We start from the raw sequence: 24,123 nt of genomic DNA on the forward strand, positions 1-24,123 counted from the left end.
TCCCATACCGCTGGGATCACGCCCTGAGCCGAAGGCAGATGCCTAACAACTGTGCCACCCAGGCGCCCCTATAAACATTTATTTCTTAATGTACATTTTATAATAATCTCATTAACTTCCTCAAAAGTTGTATTAAAACTTTCACTGTAATTTCATTACAGTTATGTATTATTTTAGAGTGCCATCTCAACCATGACAAAATCTCTCTAAATTTATTCTTTGATATCATTTTATAGATATTTTCCTCCCCCCCCCCTTTTTGCTTGTTTGCCTCTGTCAGGCTATCTCAAGTTATATTTTCTATTGTATTTTCTGGTGGGTGATTAATGGGGTAAAAGAGTATAGCAGATTTTGAAAAGTTGATCCTGTAGGCAGCCATACTCTTATTTGTTCTCTGAGATTCTGTTGGAAGGTACTTGTAGATGCTCAGGGTATGTTGGCCGGCATCACCTGTTGTTATCTCCTTTTCAGATACATCAGATTTTATTGCTACCCTGCTGTTACTGGCTTGAAACCTAGGTGGCATTGGGAGGTCTCTGTTGTTATGCTGCCTCATGATATTTTAAGGATGGATTATGTCATCCCCGGGGCATTATGGGAGAGAAAAAAGTACAACTCAGAATTGCCCCAGCTAATCATGCTTCTCTAGCACTAGCTCCCTACTGAACTCCCCACTGCTGCTCCCCACAAAAGATCAAATATCTCTCTCACCTAAGGTGTTCTTATATACATTAATATAAATTACTGGGGTTATTAATCTACCTCATTTTTTTTAAAGATTTATTTATTTATTTGACAGAGATAGAGACAGCCAGTGAGAGAGGGAACACAAGCAGGGAGAGTGGGAGAGGAGGAAGCAGGCTCCTAGCGGAGGCGCCTGATGTGGGGCTCGATCCCATAACGCTGGGATCACGCCCTGAGCCGAAGGCAGACACTTAACCGCTGTGCCACCCAGGCGCCCCAATCTTCCTCATTTCTATTGCATCTTTTACACTGTAATTGGGACAGAGAGTAAGAGGTCCATTCTAGGCATAACTAACTATACAAAGTGAGCATGATAATTGAATAAAAGTGCTAGTGAGGTTGTACTTGTGTTGGTATCAAAATTATATTAAAATATTTCTCTTACATATTTTTCTAAGGTTTACTTTTAAAGAACATGTAGACTTAGGAAATTAATTGCAGAAGATGGAAATAGATTTTTTTTTTTTTACTATTTAAATATACTTTTAAACTCCTGTTGAGCTGGAGGATGAGATTAGTGTTTAATTTTAAATAAAATAATTTCTACATGGCTTACATAATTTTGGGACATATGAATGGATCCCTTATATACATTACAAACTATGCTACAAATGGGTGCTCCCTACCAACCAGCTCTGGCTTTTTCTCTATGCACATATTAATGTATTTCAAGGTGTTGGTGGATTCTGTGTAAGAAAGTCATTGATGAGATTGACATTAAGTATTAACGGGGACCTCAGCTGACACAGGAGTCTTTAGCAGCAGGAAGTGCTATAAAAAAAGCAGCAATAGATAATCCCTTCTTTTGGAAGATGAACTTCTGTCATGATTGAGTGACTCAAACCGGGTACTAGAGTTTAAGCAACTTCAGATATTTATATAGAATCTAGTATCTTAACGAGGCCCTTAAGCAATATTTGTTGAAGGTTGTTATGCCATCTTGAAAACTAGGCTAAAGTAGCTTAGATCTATTAAGTAATTGCTCAAGGTCACACAGATACCACCAAGGCCACACAAATATCAAAGGTGAGAGATTAGTATTCAAATTCAGGCCAGCCAAACTCCTGAAAATTAAAGCTCTTCACTACTGGACTAGACAGAATGAAGGAAACAAGGGACTATTGGAAGGGTGAGATTAACTCTTAGGGATAATTATAAATATCTCTTAGGTTTGAATTTGACAGCATGTAGTAGAAGAAATATGTGTTTAAATAATATACCATTTCAGTCAGTGATTTGTGGTTTAAAGGTGATTTCTAAGAAAAAGAGTAATTTCCTGATGGAACATATTCCCAGTTTTACAGGTGTGAATTTCTGGATGCTTGTCTATGTTATTTCATTGATGACAACTATATTCTATATATAGTGAAAAAACTGATCAGACCTGAGAAGTACCTCATAACTAGATACTTAAAAAAAATCTGACTGATTAAATTAATTCCAATAATAACCACTTTTATAAATAGTACAAATTCTGTTAGAATACTTATATATCTTTTTTACTCAAAAGATTGAGCACCATAAAAAAATAAAGTTGGTTTCAAGTAATAAGACATAAAATTTTATAGTTTCATATGCTATGTTTTTTATAAGGTAAAGTAAAGATGTACTTTACTGGGGATAGTTTTGTAGGCTCTTAAAAATCCTGGTCTTTAATGATCAGTGTAGTTGTTTGGAAGTGATTAATATTACATAATTAATCATCATTCTCCTTTTAAAATTAATTTTGGATTATTTTGATTACTTTGGGGGGGAAACATCCTTTGGGTTCTAATATCAGTCCCAGTATTTACTACTATTGTTGTGTATTTTTTTTAATTTAAAAGTAGAAATAACAAGAATAAGACATCTTGATAGGGCTATTCTGAGAATTAATCCAGCAGTGCTTACGAAAATCTTTTCTTCTGGCTTTGTATATCCTAAGGTGAAGAAATGTAACTATTTTTCTAAAAATAATGTAAATTTCTATTGGAAGTCCAGTCATTTACTATTATGTTGTGTTAACTTCTAGAGGAGAGGGAAAAAACAAACAAACCAACCTGTAACTTTCCAGAATTCTCCTGAAAAACTTACCATTTACCAAAATTTACATCCTAAAAGGGAATAGAATCCACTTTAGTGAGTATTTATTTAACTACTAATTTTTGTAGGTTATTTTTCACTGCTTATGTCAAATTTTGTAGTTTTCAGCCCAAGTCACTCTCATCATTTTAACGCTTATTTATAGCGGAAAAAAAAAATGATATAGGAAGTATCCTAAAAAGAAAACAGTGTGGTCTCAGACCACTGAAGGATAGCAACTTCTGGTGGTTCAGCTCCAGAGGTTGGAGAAGTGAAATTACAGCTTCCCTTGGGATAACCTGTCTTTCCTCTGAGCACTTTGAGTGTAGGGAAGGGCCCAAAGGGAAAAGTCAAGTAGCCAGATCAACAGCTTAGATGACAGTGAACAAATGCTTTACTAGAACATTTGTCTTAATGAAGGAATTTAATAAAATATTGTTTAAGGTAATGTACTTGGAATATTAAGATGCTTTGTTCAGGTAGCTAAATTGATTATTTCCTGGCAGATTTATTATATTTTTTTCCAAGCAAACTGACATAGAAAATAAAGACCCCAAAATCATAACAATGTAAAATCCTCAAGTATAATTTATATTGCAGAATTGTCATATAAATATATATATATCAAAGTACAAAGCAACAAAGAAAGGCCCTTTTATATCATGATGCTCCCTGAGTATATCATGAAACGTAAAGGATTTTTAATACTAACCACTATCTTTCTCTTTCTCTCTCTTTCATAGGTGAGTAACTGAAGGTTAAAATCAGAATTCCTGGATATGAAGTATTATATGCTTTTTTATTAGTGTCCTGTGGGTAAGTAAAGAAAAGACTTGGCTTAAGCACCAGATTGAATGCTGAATCATGGAAAGATATAAATTAGTGAGCTGTAGCACTCTATCACTGGGAGTCACGATCAGATATTTAAAAGGTATTTGAAGTCAGTCACATGAGCATTAAGGGGAGAATATTTTCATGTTCTTAAGATTTTTAATTGTACCATTCAGAACTAGCAGGTAAGTTAAGATGTTTTATACTTGAATGGCAATGACTTGCTTTGACAACAGCTATCATCAGTGGATGTTATCTCAGATGGAAAATTGTTTAAAAACATAAATGGAGGTATGATTCTATTTCAGCTACTGACAATGAACAGTCTAAAAAATCATGAAAAATAAAATTACATTAAAATGTAGAAGTAAAGACTGTTTTACTGACGTAAGAGAAAACTTTAGAATTTGGATTTTTAATCTTAGAAATATGATGGACCTCATTTTTTAAACAATGTAATATTAAATATAGATCAAATGAAATACATTTAACTATGGCTTAATGTTTCAGAACAAGATTTAAGAGAAAATGACTGAATCATATTCTATTCGTAAAATTCTATTAGAAAAACTTTTAAAATTACTTTATTAAAGAGAACAAAAAAGAGCTTTTGTAGAGTTAGGAAATTGTTTTCTTTTGTCATTTTTTAGCTAATATTAATTGGTCTAACATATTTAAAGTATTTTAGGTAAATGACTCCTTAAAAGTCATTTCAAAAAAGAAAATAACTCAGAGTAAAATTCAAATGTCACAAAAATCTTCTTTATTAAAACATTAATTGTATTCATGGAGGTTATTAGGGTGCAGTGAAATTTAGAAGCTGGAAATCTACTTTAGAAAATTGAAGTATTAGTTCCCTTAAGATTTGATAATGGCATTAATAATTTATATTGTTTAAAGAATATATTCCAGAGAAAATATCTTTATAGTATAGATGAATGAGATTCCTGATATAATTGCATAATGCCATTTTTAAAGGTTTTTTCTTCTGTTTCCTTTTCTGCCACTGGTTTATTAGTGTTCATAAGATGGGATATTGGCTTTGCTATGAGAAGTATCTTAGATGAAAGTTTAACTTTTTAATGTTGTTGTTTTATTGAATATATTGTTATATGTGGGAGTGGATGGAGGAGAAATAGGTATTTTTCGCTGGGTTTACATTTATAACTTGATGTTTCTTGGCATGATAAATTGTTTTTAACATGAAAAAGCCCATTTCTTGAAATGATCTACTTGTAATAGGACTATATTTATTTTAGTTTGTGAAAATTATTTGTAAAGGTCATAGAAATTACTTTAACAAAATGTGTATTGATGCTGTCATATCTCAACTTCTGACATAATGGTTACTGTTCATAAAATATTTAATTAGACCAACATCAATAACACATTCAATCTTATCAGACTAGGTTAATGGCTCCTGTTTTGGAGGCAATTAACATGACGAAATGAATGGTTTGGGGATATGTTCTAATAGGAAACCGGGCTCTGAGTTTGGTATAGCATTCTCAATGGGACAAAGTTATTAGGTTATTTCTTCTGAGAGTAAGCTGCTTCAAATTCTTGTTTATTTTCTCAGTCTGCTAGTACACCTGGTAAAGACAAGGATTTGTTTTCAGTGATAGATACACCTATTATTTTGAAATCTGTCATCATTTTAATCACAATTCGTATTCATAAACATTTGTGGCTGAAGTATCAAAATTAGATGAAGTGGCATAAGTTTTGAATATATAGAAAAGTAAATTAAGTGTTGGAATTGAACTACCCCTTTTATTATTTGAGAATGAGTTTCTGGGCAACCATGTGTTTAATTATAAATGTACAGATTTAACTTACTCTTGAGATTGACAGAAAAGCAGCAATAAAATTTTATTAAGCACCATAAACCTAAGAGTATGACCTCTGTGTAACATCAACAAAAGTCCAGTGCTTGAAAATAAGAGAGTATTGAAAAACAGATTAGCCTAGATGATGATAGGACATTAATTGTTAAAGAAATACGCGAAAAGACTTTGATTTCAGAGAACATTCTTGCTTTATGCAGAGAAANAGAAATACGCGAAAAGACTTTGATTTCAGAGAGCATTCTTGCTTTATGCAGAGAAATACTCTGGGGAAAGGAATTACACTAAGCACATGTTTTTAAAAGAAAGCTTGAAGTTGAAATGCAATAATCAGGAGAATTTAGATTCCTAAAATGCCTTTCGTTCAATGCAAATCCATTTTTTCTTCAAAATGTACTTGGCTTATGAAACAGATCCTTAGGATATTATCAACTAATTGACTGTGCTTGATTGTTTTAAGAATGAATAATAATCACAGTTCAAATGTTCAGTTGGTCAACAAAACATAGTTCATAAAATAAGTTGTAAATTATTCCACTAGATATTATTATTAAAACTAGTAAAGATATTTATTTGTGGTAGGGATACATCATCAAAAAACTATTTTATTTATATTATTTTGAAATTTGAAATAAATAATATCCTCATCTCTTTCAAGGATATAGTTTAACTCATAAAAATTTATACCTCTGTAGAATTTGATTCTCCAAACGAGAAGCTGCAGAAATGTAGTACAACCAGAACTTATGTACAAGAAACTTTCTTGAAAATATTCACAATCCAATCACCCTCTCTAGATCTTTCTTTTGCCTATTTTGTGAAAGGTGATTCAGCTGATAATAGAACAGCTGCATGACCAAGATAACTTCCCTTAGTGAAGCATCTTATTTCTTATACAGTTAGGGAAATAAGTCCAATTTTAATATTTCTTATATAAAATTTGGGAGTCAGAAGAGTCTTTACATCAAGTTTTTCAATGTATTCTCATGAAGTGGTATGAACCTTAGAGATATAAAACTTTTCTCCGTAGGCTCCTTAAGTTTCTAGATTAAAAAAAACATATATATGTTATAGGAAATCAAGTTAATACCATTTAAGTTCTCTTTTTTTTCTGTTAAGTTTAATATGTTTGTTTTTATTGTTACTATTGCTTAGGTTTTTTGTTTGTTTGTTTGTTATCTTTAGTGTAGGGGAAATTTTTTAGCTTTGGAGGGGTGAAAAGAACAGTATTTCCATATAATCTCCACTTTGTAAAGAAGCTTGATTTTATTCTGGGAATATAAGTCTCCTTGTTTAAAAAAAAAATCATGAAATTCACTTCTCAGCTTTTCAAAGAAAAATACATTTATTGTTTCAAGTCTATTGACCATGTATTAAGACTATCACATACATTTGTATTTTTAAGACATTTATCTAACGAATAATCAAATTATGAAATATTAAATACATTTTGAAAAGATTGAAACTCACTAGAAATTGTTTGCTACTGACTTATAGTCCTCTGAAGGTATAACTTATTCTTTACCTCAGGAGATGTCTGGATTTCAACATTGTTTTGCCATTGTAGATACACTCGTAATTTTATCGTTTAAAATCATAAAGTCAGAGCCTAAGTGAGATGGTACAAAATCACAGTTCTGACAATTCAAATCTGTGCTGTTCCTTCATATATATATATATATATATATTTAGTCATACTCAATATTATTCCAACTCCCATATGGCCATTTCATTCTTTCTGTTTTAGTTGGAATTCATTACTCATTACTCATAACTCTTCGAAAGATCTGAAATCGCTGTATGTTACTGACCCTGTTTTCTTCACAACAGAGTCATAATATATGTTCAGAAATCATATTTTAAATGAATTAAAATAACTCAATTATTGGTGTAATGAGACATCAATGAAATAAGGAAGATTAATTTAAAAAAGAAATATGCCCACTCAGAAAGAATAGGTTTGCACTTTCCCACAGATTCATAAATACACATATAGAAAGAGACATTTTGAGTTAAAAAAAAGTAATTTGGATTAAACAGAGTTTTTTTTTCAAAGTATGTATATTATTTCTACTATGTTTCAGTAGCATTGCTACTGAATACTTGATTTTTAGTTATTACATATTTCTGAGTGATTTGTTTAATGAATGATATTTTTTAGACTTCTAAATATTGTTCAATGAAAAATACTAGGTAGTATATATATTTGTAGCATGATGTATCTCATTCTTATAAAATTTCCTGAATTTTCCTCAGCAAAGTAAGGAAATGTAGCTTAAGTTATACTTACTTACCACATAGGTATGTGCCCAACTGATTAGAAGGTCATTTCCAAAGAACTATCATTCATGTATTACTGTCAAGAGGTACTTTATTACTGAAAGCACTAATTACTTGTCTGAAAGTAATAATACTTCGCATTTGTAAAGTACTTTATGCTCTTCAAAATGATTTTGCATGCATTATCTCATTTGGTCTTGAAAGAGGGAGTCTGTTCATTAAATTGTCCAGATGGAGTGAGGAATCAGAGTGTTCAGCCATAACTAATGTCCCCTCAAACCAAGGTGAATATATATCTGTTTGAGACCTATCTATAATAAAAGAAGGAAAAAAATCAACATTCCCAGTTATATTAGAATCAGAACTTCTGGGAGTAAGCCTATTGCCCTTTTCACGTACTTTTCATAATCCTTTCTTCTCAGGTCAGTTACTGTCAGAACAAAATTCAGATAACTATTCTGATAGATCAGATCCAATCTTCTTTGTTCTTGTTATTTATATATTTAATAGGCAAATGTTTATATAAAAACCATTATAAAATTGATTATTTAAATCCAAACATATGTATATCCACCCCTTCAATACTACAGAAAAGAAGGAATTTAGTAATTGAATATTGTTAAAGATCAGAAGCTAAATTTTAGAGTATTTTTTACAATGGAAAGTAATAATCTGAGTCTTTTATGGTGTTAAGAAACACTTTCCTATCCTAAATATAAATTTTATTTTAGATATTTATAAAACTCATTTTATCAACGAAAAGGTTGGGTACATGGCTAATCATGCTGATGACTTTTTCAGTCTCTGGTTTATTATAACAAATAGTGTAGCAAAAATCTCAGCAATATGCAAGAGCTGTGTACTTGACTGAAGGATAATATCTCTCTTGGGTCCTTTTGAATAAAGAGAGGTAAAACTTCAGCCAAAAACCTTGCATAGTAAAAGAGTTTAAAATAAGTATCGATTAAACTTCTGCTGGCTCAACTTATTTAAACTAAATATGAAAATATTTTTATTTATGCATCTTTGACAGCTTTAGATTAAATAATATTAGATAAAATTGTAAAGTTTTATTTCTGCTTTTTTGTTGACCTATAAAATAGAAAAGTATTGTGAAAACACAGTTTTTGCAACAATACTTTGGGTTATGTTTATAACAATTTATTATTTCTCATTAGTCCTTATTTCTCATTTTCTAAGCTGCGATTTAGAGCAACAGCATAAGTATAAATCTTAAGATATAATTTAGTTCCTTTCCACTGCAGGCTGCCATCCCTAAGTAGCTCTCCTAGGGATGTCAGAGGTTTCTGAGGTCATTGATTCCTTTATATATACTTGTTGAATAAGTCCTTCACTCCCACACTTACCACCATCCTGCTATGAAGCTTTAATTTGTTAAAATTTTGAAAACCATAGAAGAAATATTAATAGGCTTTGGTACTTCTTCACAAAGTCTATTCGAATGTTAGAATTTGGAAGGCGACTAGGAATAATAAATAGTTTGATTTTTCTTTTCCCATAAAGAAAAGACATTCTGGGTACATTTTGGCTATTATTTTATCCATGTTACAAAAGACCAAAATAATACCTAGAGAGCAATATTAGTCTCAAGCCATTTCCACATCAGTTTTCATAAGCAGGAGCCTTGCCAAAAAATCCGGGCAATCCTCTGCATAACTAGGGAAATCCAGGCAACCATAATGAAGTTGCCATGTGAACCATCAAAGAAAAATGATCCCAGAGTGCTTTTCATAAGTCTGGATCAGTGCTTTGTGGATTCAAGAACATGCAATAAAACCACAAAGCAGTTGGAGAATCAAGTACCAGTGAAATGAGAATTCAGCCTGAGGCTGTCCTCTCCACCCTCCACCTCTCCACGCACGTATACCTCTCCAGATATTTATCATTTGATCAACACTTAGTGGTAAATGACTCCGATATTCCAGTCCTTTCTTAAACTTCTGCTTTTTCATAGATCATATGAATAGTAATATTTCATAGATCATAACATTGTCATTCATAAATCTCACATTTATTTGAAGTATCTTTGAAAAACATCAACATATCAAAAATACCAAAATTTTCTGGCTGCTTATCAGGTTTCTTTTAAATAAATCAAATAGTATACTTTAACCATATGATAGTTAATGCAATTTATAAGTTGAATAACAGTTTCTACTAATCCCAATAAATTCAAATTTCTATTGCCTTTTAGGGGCAGAAGGTAGTTTGACTACTATTAACAGCTTAGATAGTAAATGAATCACTTGCATATAAAAGTGACTATTTATAAATGTATTAGCTATAATCTATTAACTACCTACCATGGGCCAAGCAGTGTGCTACAGGCTTTCAATGCCTTACGTTGAGCTTCCCAAGATCCAAACAAGAGCGATGTTAACCACTTATCTTCGAGTAACAGCAGTTCATAGTGGTTAATTAAAAGTCAGATTTGTCTCATTCCAAAGTTCGTGCTTTCCCCCTTCATGTGCATTATACAACCTAAAAGCTTAAAGATTTTTAACAAAAATAGATTTGTGGCGTGTGTGCGTGTGTGCGTGTGAATGCACACTAAATATTTCTTTTCAAAGTCTTCAAAAGATGTCATTTGTACGGAGGTGTATTGAAAATAATACTAACATAAGTTAAAATTGAAGGCCATTTCACACTTATTTGGAATGAAAAAGAATCTCTGGAAGAGTTGAAAAATGTAAACTTTTTGATAAACTTTAATAATTAATAAATCAGTGTATAAGAAGCTGAGCAGATTTCTACTAAACATACTTCAAAAATAAGGTTGTAGTGGGGCACCTGGGTAGCTCAGATGATTAAGAGTCTGCCTTGGGCTCAGGTCATGATCTATGGAACTCCCTGCTCAGCAGGGAGCCTCCTTCCCCCTCTCCATTTGTTTCTCCCCCTACTTGTACTCTGTCTCTCTCATGAATAAATAAAATCATATATATATATATATATATATATATATATAGTTGTAGTGACTAAAGAGACTATATATCAGATCATTTAATCAGGACATATTGTGAAAGAAATGCTGGAATTCAGTCCTTTAAGTGGGGAGGAGACTCCCGTAAAAGTTACTTCCACTTTAAATTGACTTTAGAGCTCTGAAATTTGTTTACTATTTGTACTTTTATTAGTATTTGTATATATGAGGGAAAAAAACTTATTGCTACAGCTCTTTGGATTTTCATTGATAATTGTGTTTTATAATGTATTGATTTGTTACAAAATTAATTTAACTTATATTTTAATCCCTTCATGATATATTGACGTTTAATAGGATCTGGCTTTTTATTACCCGACATTAAGAAATTGAGTTTAAGTGGTTAAGATGTACCAATTAATAATGAGAAATCTATTGCAATTGATATTGCACATAATACTAGATGTGATAAAATAAATGGCATATCTAAAACCATGATTAACTTAAATCATATTCGGAAAAGGGCATAGTGAAGAGATATAAGAGCATTCAATTATATTAAATTCAGTGTCATTTATGCACCAAAAAAAGCTACAGTAGAACAAATATGTTGTTATGTTAGCTTTCTTATGCCTTGTGAAACACAACGAAATATTTATTTTAAAATTAATGAATGAGGAACTTAATTGTTCGAAGTACAAAACAAGATATATGAATGATTATCTTTTCTGTTTACACTGAAAGTACCATAAGCGTAGTTGAAACAGTTTTAACTATAATAAGAATTGGTCCATAATTTACAGAGGATTTCAGGAGTATTGGTGTTTGTTTTTATATTGAACAAATACCTAGAATTATGAAATAATAAAAATAATTTGTCTTTCTCTATAAAAAAACTACTTAAATATACAAAATTATATTTTTGTACTTGATTTAATGATATATTTCTATAAATTATTATAAATTAGGTCAGTAACTAGAACCTTATAATACAATTTCCTGAATATTTAGAAATTGGCTATTCATTTTGAATAGTGTAGATTATGTTTGTTTTGTATTTTATTCTCCTTTTGACAAAGTCACATTTCTGGAATATTGCTGATGCTGATTTAGCCACTTTATTTTCTTTCTTTATCATGATGGGAAATTGAAAATGAATGGAAATGTATTCTTAATTAATTTCAATTCAACAAATACTTGCCAAGCATGTATTATAATATAAAACTATAGTGGATACAACAGAGATGCTAGTGCAGTGTTTTATGTAAAACAGATATGACTCTTGATATACATGAATAATTTAACATTGGTTTTATTCATTAGAGTTATTAAATTCAAGCAAAAATGCATATCTGTGTAACATTATAAAAATGTATCCTCTTATTCCAACATTTGAAAAATCCTCACTCAGTTTATCGTATTTTATAACTCTTACTTGCTTATGGATTATTCTATTTTTCCTGCAAAAATCTAAACTATCATAAAATAATGTTTTTAATATTTAAACATTAATCAGAACTTTATGTTTAAACCAAATGGAAATAATCTTGCATTACATATAGCATAGTTGCTTTCTAAATTTTCTCTCATAATTCCAACTCCCACATCATTCACATTCAGGTTACTTACCAATGGAACAGGAGAGTTAACTTGGAGGGAAAAAGAAAGCTTCTATAAAGAATTCTCATTACATTTCAAATGAATTCTATAATGATCATATTGACCATCACTTAAAAGAGCACAAATGAAATATTTTTTTACATGTGAACATTTTAAATATACCGGTATATTGTTAATGGTATAAGTGTTTATTTTCAGTTTGTAAATCCTAAATATGTATTACATATTATAGGATATTTTATTTCACCATATTTGCCTCTTCTTTTATTCACTAATACTATAGAATGTTGTAGCCATTCTTAAACAATGTACTTAGTAAAATTGTCCCACTACCTTCATCTAAGCTGTTAATAGTAGTCAAACTACCTTCTGCCCCTCAAAGGCAATAGAAATTTTGAATTTATTGGGATTAGTAGAAACTGTAATTCAACTTATAAATATTAAATTGCATTAACTATCATATGGTTAAATTTTACTATTTGATTTATTTAAAAGAACACTTGATAAGCAGCCAGAAAATTTTGGTACTTTTGATATGTTGATGTTTTTCAAAGATACTTCAATAAATGTAAGATTTATGAATGACAATGTTATGATCTAGACAATGCTACACAACTACATAAGTTGAGAAAATATATCCTAGATATGTTTGGTAGAGTCATATGACATTTCCAACATTCAACCATTTTTGAACTATAAAAATAATATTTTCCAGTGGTTCAATATAATATAGTCAGTGAATGAAAGAGTGCTCTAAAATAAACTAATTGATAAGTATCATGTTGAACACTGTATTAGGTTTATATTCTGGATATTGAATTGGATAAAAATACTAATTTAAACACAAATAATAAAACTGGAATTATATTATTGATCAAAGTGTAATATCTCTATTTTTATTGATGGACAATTATTTTGGTTGTACAATACTAAATACAAATGGAGCCTTTGACAGTTCTTTTTTGTGGATATTCCAGTTTTGGTAACAGTGTGGGAGGATGTTTATTATATTCAGCTCATCCAAATAAATAAAAACAGCATACTAAGGGGTGAATTCCCTAATATGCTAGAGAGGTGTGTGTTTATGTGAGAGGTTGTTTACTTATGTTGCCCCTTTTATTTCATAGGGTTATTATGCAGTTTTGGTGTTTAGTACACGTAAAAGCATTTTGTTCTAGCTTATTCTAATATTTTATGATTGGGTTTTTGACATTTTACTTGTTCTCTTAGGAATTTATTTTGGTCTATATAATGTGCAATTAGTTTCTGAATTGAGCATTCTTTCACTTTTCTATTTAGAAAAATAGCCATTATTGAATAATTTTCTATTTACCAATTATTTGTGTCAGCTACTTTGTCTTTCCTTGCCTCTTAGGAAAAAATGTACTGTAACCAATTTCATTTAATAAGTATTCTCAAAAGTTTATGTTCTCTAAATCTCTTTTTCTTTCAAAACATCATCTTTTCACTGATAGACCCCCAAGTGTATTGTTAACATATTCTGTGGTCTCCAGATACAACTCGAAAGTTACAGAGTCAAGGACACATAAAAAAAATTACAGAGAAACAAAAGTCTTGATTTAAATGGGTCACATAAATAAAAGACCATGTAGACTGAGAAGAGACTTTAATCAATTATTTTGCCAATATTGTGAACATGTTTGTCTTTCTGATAAAATTATTTTTAAACTCCTAAATTGACTGTGGAAATAAAATGTTAATGAAATTAAAGCAATTAATTAATCCCATAGGCAAAACTGTGTTGTTATAAATGTTATATCATCTCAACTTTCAATATTCTTCCTTAGGTCAAAGCTCATTGCAGAAATATGAAAAACAAAACTAGTTAGAGAACAGTATCACTTATGGGGTTTGCATATATATAATCCTAATAATTAGTATATTTATCTGCTCAAAAAAAGACAGAAACCACATTTTGTTAGCACCATGAAAATTTTATTTATCTGACATTTTAAATAATTGTATTGTTTAACACAGAAGACACTCAAAATCTAGAAGAAATTATGAGAGACATTAGGAAGCCCTTAAAAAAAGTATTCTCTAACTATAGACTTGGAAGGGTTATCCGGTCAACATGACGGGCATTCGTTTTTCCCTGTAATGTATAGATTTTTCTCATAAAGCCCAAATCTCCCATTCTCATATCAGGAATTTGCCATGTTATCATTCTCAAGCTCCTTGTCACAAGGCCAGGGTTTCCTATCAACTCTTAAAAGATTTGGGGAATAGGGTAATCAAAATTAGCCCATAACAAGAAAAGTTGGCAAGTACTGCTCCAATCATGGCTCTTAGCATCTCAAATTTTGTTGTTTGCTTTTTCCTCTTGATCCACTAAGAAAAGACAAGCATAGTTTATATTATTTATCATGAATGCTGTAAGCCAATTTGAATTGCTTATGTCAACATATGTTTATATCAACAATTATTTGGGGATATATATTCAGGGAAAAGTGGAATTTTGTAAGTCATCTTTAAAATCCTCAAGGCTCATGATGATGACATGACACCACCAAGTAATATTGTAATGATGAAGAAGGAATGCATAAGTGATAAAGAGTTGGCTGTGGGATTTTATTCTAGTATTAGATCCCACATGTTCTAGACTGTCATATTTTGCTTCTAAGTGGAGATTTTAAAAGTAACAACCGATATCATTAAAAACATGACAGCTAATGTATTAATGTTTTCAAACATAATATGTAACACTTGCATGGTACTCACTATCTACCAAATCTTCATGCTTTATATGTATTCCTTTTTTCATTGTTATATACACTGAGGTAGTGTTGTTATTATTATTGTTTTTTTTTTATAGGGAAACAGACACAGAGGGTTAAACACTAACCTGTCTTAAGGATCTGACTCCAGAACCCATAATCTTCATGTCTATCATTGAAGCTAATTTTATGTCTACGAAAACTCATCTACTCTCAGCATTATCTGCTCTACTATCTGTTCCTTCTGCTGACTATGGAGTAGTTCTCCAAATCAGATCGCTAACATAGACAAAACACCTAATTTAATGATCTTGTCATTATGTAAAAATACTATCAAGCTTTGGAAAACAAAATTGTGCAAGTTCTGAGATTTCATGCAACCCCATATTTTAAGATGTTTTCCTTTTTTCCCTTACACAGTCACACTTTAACCTCCATTAAAGATTAAAGTAAATCCATATATATGTATAAATATATATAAAGAATGTGACTCTTCATCTAAAATTTTGCCCACTAGCATTCAAACGATTTGGACTTCAGGCTTTACTAGCAGAATATTTAGTTTTCACTTAGCTCAGAGATACATAACTACTCTATGGCCTATCAATATATATACAATAGATGCATGATTGCAGAGGAAATGTATGCAAATGTGTGCATACATATTACTGTCTTTAAAATCAAAGTTATTGTGTGATTATGAACAGGGTTTGGGAAATCAAGTTAAATTTTCTACTCACTCAGGCTTATGTTCCTGGTAAAATCCTATAGTTTTGTTCCCTGATGACCAACCCTTTTATTCCTTCTTATTATCTAGTCTCCTGGATACCTTTATGAGTTCACTTTTCACCATTCCTGGTTCCCTGCAAGGCAGCAGCAAAGATCTATTTGTGGTTCCCTCAATCTTCCTTTATCTTTGACTCTTTCCTGCTTTTGCACAGGACGGTTTTTGCCTATAACGTCTTTTCTGTTCGTTGAACTGATAAAATTCTAGAACTTTTAAAACATTCTATATAACTTTTTCTCATGTCCTCTTAGTTCACTGCTGTCTTATCTTTGTTGTTTATCGTCATGCACTTCTCAAATTGAACTGAACTTATCAGCTATATGACCTCGAGTTTCCTTAGATGTAAATTAGAAATAAAGATACTATCTAGGTCAGTGAGGTCAAGAAACAGATTGGATAATTTAAGTAATCACGTTGTGTTTGAGGAGAATCTAATAAAGGGTAAGTTCGTGAATAAGGAAAAGAGGTGGTGAGACTAGAATAGTACAGTACAGTGTTAGTAATAATAGAAAGTTCTGGGGGTACCTGGATGGCACAGCGGTTAAGCGTCTGCCTTCGGCTCAGGGCGTGATCCCGGCGTTATGGGATCGAGCCCCACATTCAGGCTCCTCTGCTGAGAGCCTGCTTCTTCCTCTCCCACTCCCCCTGCTTGTGTTCCCTCTCTCACTGGCTGTCTCTATCTCTGTCAAATAAATAAAATAAATAAAATCTTAAAAAAAAAAAAAAAAGAAAGTTCTGACTATGCCTCCACCTGAGAGAGCTAGAGAAGCAAATCTGTGGAATGGAACATAAAGAGAGGGGTTTGGGGGGCCTGGGTGTCTCAGTTGATTGAACATCTGACACTTGATTTCTGCTTAGGTCATAATCTCAGGGTCCTGGGATCTAGCCCTGCATTGGGCTCCTTGCTCAGCAGGGAGTCTGCTTAAAGATTCTCTCTCTCTCTCTCTCTCTCTCCCTCCCTCTCTTTGCCTGTCACCCCATGCATGTGTGAACACACTCTCTCTCTCTCTAAAATAAATAAATAAATCTTTAAATAAAAGAGAGAGAGAGAGAGAGAGAGGGAGGGAGGGGGTTGTGTGGAAAGGGCTGTTGGGGAGGAGCTCTGATTTTTGGTTGAGGGATATGGTCCAGCTGAGGAAATACATGCCCTGAGTTCTTCTACTCCCCCCCTCCTATCTCTAGCCACTGCTTCCCAATGGCTGGTCTCACCTAGAAGCCAGAGCCAATGCTTGACATGATTGGCACAGACCAACCTCTGGGACTTATGTTTGTGAGGGGTGAAGACACGTTTCCTACCCTGCTGGGTTTTCATAAACATTAATGAAATGATATTGAAGCTCATAGTCCAAGTATATATTTTAATCTGTGTAACATAGTTTATGTAATTGCCACATTTTAAATTATTCCCTATGAATAATAAACAGCAAATCCAGTTGCTTAAAAGAGAAACTTGGGAATCATCTTTGATTCTTCGCCTTCCTTCGTCCCCCATATATATTTAGTGGGACATTAAAAATAGATCTTGTGTCACACTGTCTGGGTTCTAATTCTGCAGGATTGCCATTAGTCCAGGTGAAACCAATGAGCCAAGCAGAAGCAGCTTAGTTTCCTTAAGTAGCAGATACACTGTGACTTGATTAGTGGAGCATGTGCTGGATTTCAGCCCCAGTGACGCTATTGTCAACTTTCCTTGTGGAATGTGTAATGGACACAGCCATACATGGAGGACCTGAAATCATGGCTCCACCACTTAGTAGCTGAATGACTTAATTTATCCTCTCTATAAACACTTTCCTTTTTCTGAAAAGTGGGGATAATAGTAGTACCTACCTTACTGTATCCTTATGAGAAGTAAATGAAGGCGTATGTATAAAACCCTTAGAAAAAAGTTCTGGCATGCATTAAGCACTATATATGGCATTTCATATTTAAAATATACCTCAGGGCACCCGGGTGGCTCAGTCGGTTGAGGCTCCACTCTTAGATTCTCCTCAGGTTGTTGTCTCAGGGTTGTGGGATTGCCCCTAATCGGCCTCCACGCTTGGCAGGGAGTCTCCTTTTCTCCTTCTCCCTCTGCCCCTCGCAGGCTCAGGCACATGCACGCTCCCTAAAATAAATAAATCTTCTAAAAAATAATAAAATAAAATATATCTCAATCTTTTGCTACATCTCCACTGCTGGCACCCATACAGGCTTTATTTCTTGCTGAACTGTAAAAAGCAAATCCTTAACTAATTCCTTCTTTGACTCTTTCTTTACCTCTAATCCTAATATTATACATCTTGTTTCTATTTCACTCTCTAGGTAATAGACGGTTGCTAAAGTTTATTATGATAACTGTATTTCTGGGAAATTCTCTTAATGTAATAGATATATTTTTTTAAATGCTCACCAGCTTTTTAAAAAACAATCCTGAATTGCACTCACCTGAAATGTTAAAGCACCTAGTGTGACCTGAAAATAAAATGCATAGGGTAAGGAAATGTAAATATACAGTACAGTACGCGTCTCCAGCTCCTTCTCCTTCCACTCTGGACTATTCCATTTCCTCACTCCTGCTTTCTCATGCGGCAGCACTCTCTCCTCCTCTGGGCTCTCACTGTGAAGCTCTCCTCCCCTGCAGCTCCCAGTTAGCATTTCACACTCTCCCTGTGGACTTCACTTCACAGCTCCTCTTCCAGACCTTTTTTCACTAGGATCACTCTCTTCTGTTTTTACCATTGCTCTGTCATTCATAGAAGCATCTCCCAACAAGGATGTGTCATTCTCATCAGCCTGAAAGATAAAATAAAACTTCCAGACCAGCAGTACCTGTAGGATTGAAAGTCTGCATTTATGAGCTCTATAAAGCTTTTATGAAGCATATAAATCTGCTGGAGGAAGTGCACCTGTGGAAACCAAGTACGTGGTCCCATTCAAAAAGCTGTAACTCTGAGGCCAAAGGCCTAAGCTAAACCAATAGAAAATGAAATTTTGGATATTGACTCTCTGCAAATGCTATAAAATATTTCTACCGCAAAAAGTAAATTGTTGAACTCCAGAGATTACTCAATTATTGTTATCATCACTCTTTCAGAAATCTCATTATTTACAAGTCCTTTTAATGCTCACAAAGTCTAATTTTGATTAACACCAAGGTTTGAAGATTATAAAGGCTCATTACAAATATATTAAAAACTTAGCCGCATATTTAGCAGGTGCCCGCAGTTTTGTAGCCAGTTACTCTATTGCTTTCCCCGCCCGTGCTGAACTGGTATAAACAGCATTTACTACATTGTAAAAACAGTTATGTTTACTTCCTGTGGTTTGACTTAAGTTTCTTCTGCCAGTTCTTGGAAAATAAATAGATGCATTTGTGTCAGGATTTATCAAAAAAACTGTCTTCTGAAAATTTATTTTAGTGACATTTATGGAGGGTTCACCATATGCCAGGCACTGCTCTGACCATTATACGGTTATTAACCCTTTTTATTTTCCTAACATCTCTAAGTGGTGGGCACAATTACTTTGTCTCAATTTACAAATAAGGAAATTGAGGAAAAGAGATGTCAAGTAACAGCCAGTAGGTGACAAAGGGAGGTTTTGAACCTGGACACTATCCAGATCCCTGATCCTCACAACCCTGGTATTTTGTAGTATTAGGCCATATTTTTGTATCTGACCCCAAAGTATGTACAAAACACTAATATAGCAGAATGCTTTAACTGATAAGAGGTGAAAAAAACCCTCATAATACCACTGTCTGAAGTTCTTATCCATAAGACAAATTTATCATTTTGCATTAGTAACTGTACCCACACAGTGTATTCTATTCTTTCTTAAAAACCACCCGCATTAATGTTGTTGTTTAAGAGAATATAAGTATACATAATATATGGAAGGAGAGAGGAAAATGGCAAAAATCAAACATTAATTTACTCCCTCTAGTAGGATCTTTCTTTTTCCTATTTAGTAAGTTTTGAAGCTGGTTAGGAGTTTTCTGCTCAGTGCATAAAAATATAATTTTGCATTGTTTTTCTTCATTGCCAGAATGGAAAACTGGCACTTAGAATGTTCCATTGATTGATTAGTCCCCCATCCCAGGATCAGGGTCCAGAGGATCTTGATTACTAGCTGGTGATAAGGCACCCTTAGCTCTTCTTCCTTCTACCAGTGTTACGTAGAGGATGAAAGTTTAATTGATTTTTGTTACATTTGCTCATTTTTATTTATTTTATTTTTTATTTCATTTTTTTAAAGATTTTATTTATTTATTCGACAGAGATAGAGACAGCCAGCGAGAGAGGGAACACAAGCAGAGGGAGTGAGAGAGGAAGAAGCAGGCTCTCAGCAGAGGAGCCTGATGTGGGGCTCGATCCCATAACACCGGGATCACGCCCTGAGCCGAAGGCAGATGCTTAACCGCTGTGCCACCCAGGAGCCCCGCATTTGCTCATTTTTAGAACTCTTCTCAAGAGGTGCTTAAAAATTCTTATAGATATGTCTATCTTTGTAGTGACACAAACCAAAAAATGAAACGATGGACAACTGATACTATATAAACATGAGATTGATGAAATATTTCAGATTATAATTCTGAGTTTGCAGTCATATAAATATCATGTTCTTTTCCCTAGGCCATGATGGGTTCCTTTCATTTAAAAGACATTCATTTCACAGATGCAATCATCAGAAATATACATGGAAACGTACAAGGTACAGGAAAGTGTAGGGAAAGAAAGATTCTCTTTTCTTGCATCATGAACTCAGATTCCCCAAAGGTCACCGCTCATGTCTGAGACAACTTGGCCAAGCTGAGTGGCTCATGTTCAGGGCTGATTATCTAGGATATTTAGAGGCTGGACCTTGCTCCTGCAAGGAATGTGCTCTGTACACATGAGGAGTCTCTCTTAGCAACATTTAGAAAAATTTTGGCAGAGAATAAAATGTAAATGGCTGTTGCTGGTAATTAATGCCCAAGCAATTGCCATGGTTTTCCCCATTTTTTGCTCTAAAAAGTTTCTTTCTGACATCTTGTGCTGTTACCTTGGATGCTTTTCTTCTCAAAAGCTTACTGACCAGCTACCAAAGACAGGCCAGTTCACACCTTGCCTTTTTTGCAGTACGCTCCTCTGCTCCATAGAGATAGACAATGCTCACAAAAGGAGGGGGGGAAGTGCACAGTCCCAATACGTGCATATTGGGTAACTTTCTAGCTGCCAGGTTGCCAGAACAAAGTCTCAGGAGGAAGCCAAGATGCTATCCAACCCTTGAAAAGTGAACAAAAGTACCATATCCATTAGAATCAAAAAAGGCACAGAAGATAATGCTTCTTTTTTTTTTTTTCTTTCCAACAAGGAAAACTTGATTTATTTGACCTAACACGTTAGAAATTAAGCTCTATCATCTATGAATTTTTATTCTGTCACTTTATTTTAAATTATCATGTTCCAGGTGAAACCAAACAACAATTAAAAGAAAGACGGAAGATGGCATTTGTACGTGTGCAAACAAGTTTTCTCCAGACTTTATTATTTTTCATTTTTCTTTCATATTAGAAACAGATAAGTAGAATACTGTTCCAAAGTGAGAGCAGTGAAGTGTGGCACCGCCTGCCCCTGTCAAATTGATAGAGTGAAGATGTTGAACGAGATAATGGAAACTTTCTATTCAGTGAGGACTGGGATAAAGAAACCATTTCTAGTCATTTATCAGCATTGATTGCTTTACTGCTTGCGGCACAGATCAGAACTTAGGCTTTACAAAGGGAAACTAAAACAAGTACAATGATCCACTTTGGGAAGTATAGTTGGCTTCCGCTTATCATTTAGTACGCAGCAATCATAATGCATGTCAACAAAAACACAGTGAAACCATGAACACGGAGCTTAGCACCAACAGAGGTGCGTAATTCTTCATATGTTCTGATTGGGCAACTTATGAATACTTTATTCTGGTAAGTGGGGACACTAAGTGAATTTATATCTGTTTTTAAAATCATGTTCAGCTGAGAAGATTTTTATTGGTTTCTTTCTTCATCAGTTGTGATAATCAAATTTTAAGAATTGTTTAATTTTCAGAAATAGTTAAGTGATAAATAGCTATACTAAAATGCAATTTAGTGAACATGTGTGAGCCTGCAAACTGTAATTTATTTTCTGTAAAGGAGGTATTGAAAATATGTAAATGATACCTTCCGTAGTTTTCTGTTTTATTTCCCCTTAAACATTTGCAAACTTCATATGCCACAAAATGTGTATGTATTTTCACTGCACTGAATGAATATGGTAGCTCATACATTTGCTTTTGGGCAATTTATACCAGCAAGATGAAGTGGAGAACTGCAACAATTATCCAAATCATTCAAACCAAAGGAGCACCCTGGCCTCCATCATTTAGATACAGAATTTCAAATCAAAGTGTTTCTTTAGCTTGAATGATACGGACAATTGTCTCAATGCTCCATTATCGCTGACTATAGATTTCCAATCTGATTATGGGTCTAACATAAGATGGAAAAAATAATAACATATAATTGTGTTTTGAGAACTTGGCTCATTCCAAAATGATTGTGTGAGGGTTTCCTAGTGCAGACACAATCTAAAAGGTTAGTCATCTTCTGAAGATGAGTGAACTCTTAAAGCCACTTGAATACGATTTAGAGCAGAGAGTAGAATCTCCCTCCTCAGGTAGTTGCCTCTTCAAAAACCTGTTTTGCTTCAACAAATTTTAAATATTTTCTTTCATAATGAATAATGTTCCTTAATCCAATGGAACACAACAAGCCCTGTGATCACAACAACATACGATTGTAAATCACATGAACTGTAATGAATGTGGTAAAAAATGATTTAAATTAGTTTGACATGGGGAGCCTGGGTGGCACAGCGGTTAAGCGTCTGCCTTCGGCTCAGGGCGTGATCCCGGCGTTATGGGATCGAGCCCCACATCAGGCTCCTCTGCTATGAGCCTGCTTCTTCCTCTCCCACTCCCCCTGCTTGTGTTCCCTCTCTCGCTGGCTGTCTCTATCTCTGTCAAATAAATAAATAAAATCTTAAAAAAAAATAAAAAATAAATAAATTAGTTTGACATAAATGTATGTGATTATACTAGATCAGTCATTTTAATTTGATTAATTTATAAATAATAATAAACAAAAACCAGGGGGCCTGGGTGGCTCCCTGCTCAGCGAGGAGACTGCTTCTCCCTCTCCCTCTGCCTGCCACTCCCCCTGCTTGTACACTCTCCCTCTCTCTCTCTGTGTTAAGTAAATAAAGAAAATCTTTAAAAAAAAAGCCAAAGTAGTCAATGATTATTATTATATTGATTATTTTTTAAAAGATTTTATTTATTCATTTGAGAGAGGGAGAGAGAAGGAGCACGAGTGGGGTTGGGGGGCAGAGAGGGACAATTAGACTTTTTAGACTCCCCTCTGAGTGCGGACCCCAACCTGGGGCCCCATCCCAGGACCCTGAGATCAGGACCTGAGCCAAAGTGAGATGTTTAACTGACTAAGCCCAGGTGACCCTATTACACTGATTACTGACATAAATGGAAGAAACACTTCTCAAACAAATCCTATTTAATTGCTTTTTTCTACACTATCTTTGTCTTTTGGAAGGTTTCAGAAAAGGTCTGGATTCAGCTGGAAAAAAATTGAAGTGCTGATGTTTTTCCCTGTGTTTAGGACTTCTTTTTTTAGGAACATAAAATGGACAAATCTTCAATATAGCTAAGCCAAGTTTTGAAGTGCTAATGGCTGTCTTGACATTTATAAATAGTTGGAGTGTCATTTCTAAAAATGCATTGATCACATGAGAGCTCACAAAGCAATGGGTACTGTTTGTGGAATCTCTCCATCTGTTTCCCACCCTTGATGGACATCGTTTGTATTTGTCCCATATTATTGTGGATGGCACTAGTAAGGAAGATCACAGGTTATGTAAAATTTCCAGTGTACTCTTTTCATTGTAACTTTTCTTCTCCCAGTAAAACAACCCAGTGAATTCATGATAAGCACAATCTTAAATCTATTCTAATAATTCAGAACATAACCATTTACAAATTACAGTTTTTCAGCTATCATTAGTAACAAATTCTTTGCTAAACTTGGTGAAACCATGACTGTGGATTACTGGTTTTAAGATGAATCCAAAAGGATATCTCTAACTAATGCAGTTTGCAGAGGGTCACAGAAATCTGACAATTTAAGGATGGACAGCCCATGGCCTCCAGTTTGAATAATACTGGAAACAATAGTTTTGACTTCTTTTTTTAAATCTCTGATAAAGAAAA

The 24,123-nt window shown here is 33.5% G+C and overlaps 1 pseudogene; it reads right to left on the reverse strand.

Annotated features, from left to right (window-relative positions):
• The window catches only part of LOC117803506, a 54,031-nt pseudogene extending 35,545 nt beyond the window's left edge, over positions 1–18,486 (reverse strand).
• Between the last annotated feature and the right edge of the window lie 5,637 nt (positions 18,487–24,123).

This window comes from Ailuropoda melanoleuca, chromosome 1, assembly GCF_002007445.2.
Source record: "Ailuropoda melanoleuca isolate Jingjing chromosome 1, ASM200744v2, whole genome shotgun sequence".
Classification (NCBI taxonomy): Eukaryota; Metazoa; Chordata; class Mammalia; order Carnivora; family Ursidae; genus Ailuropoda; species Ailuropoda melanoleuca.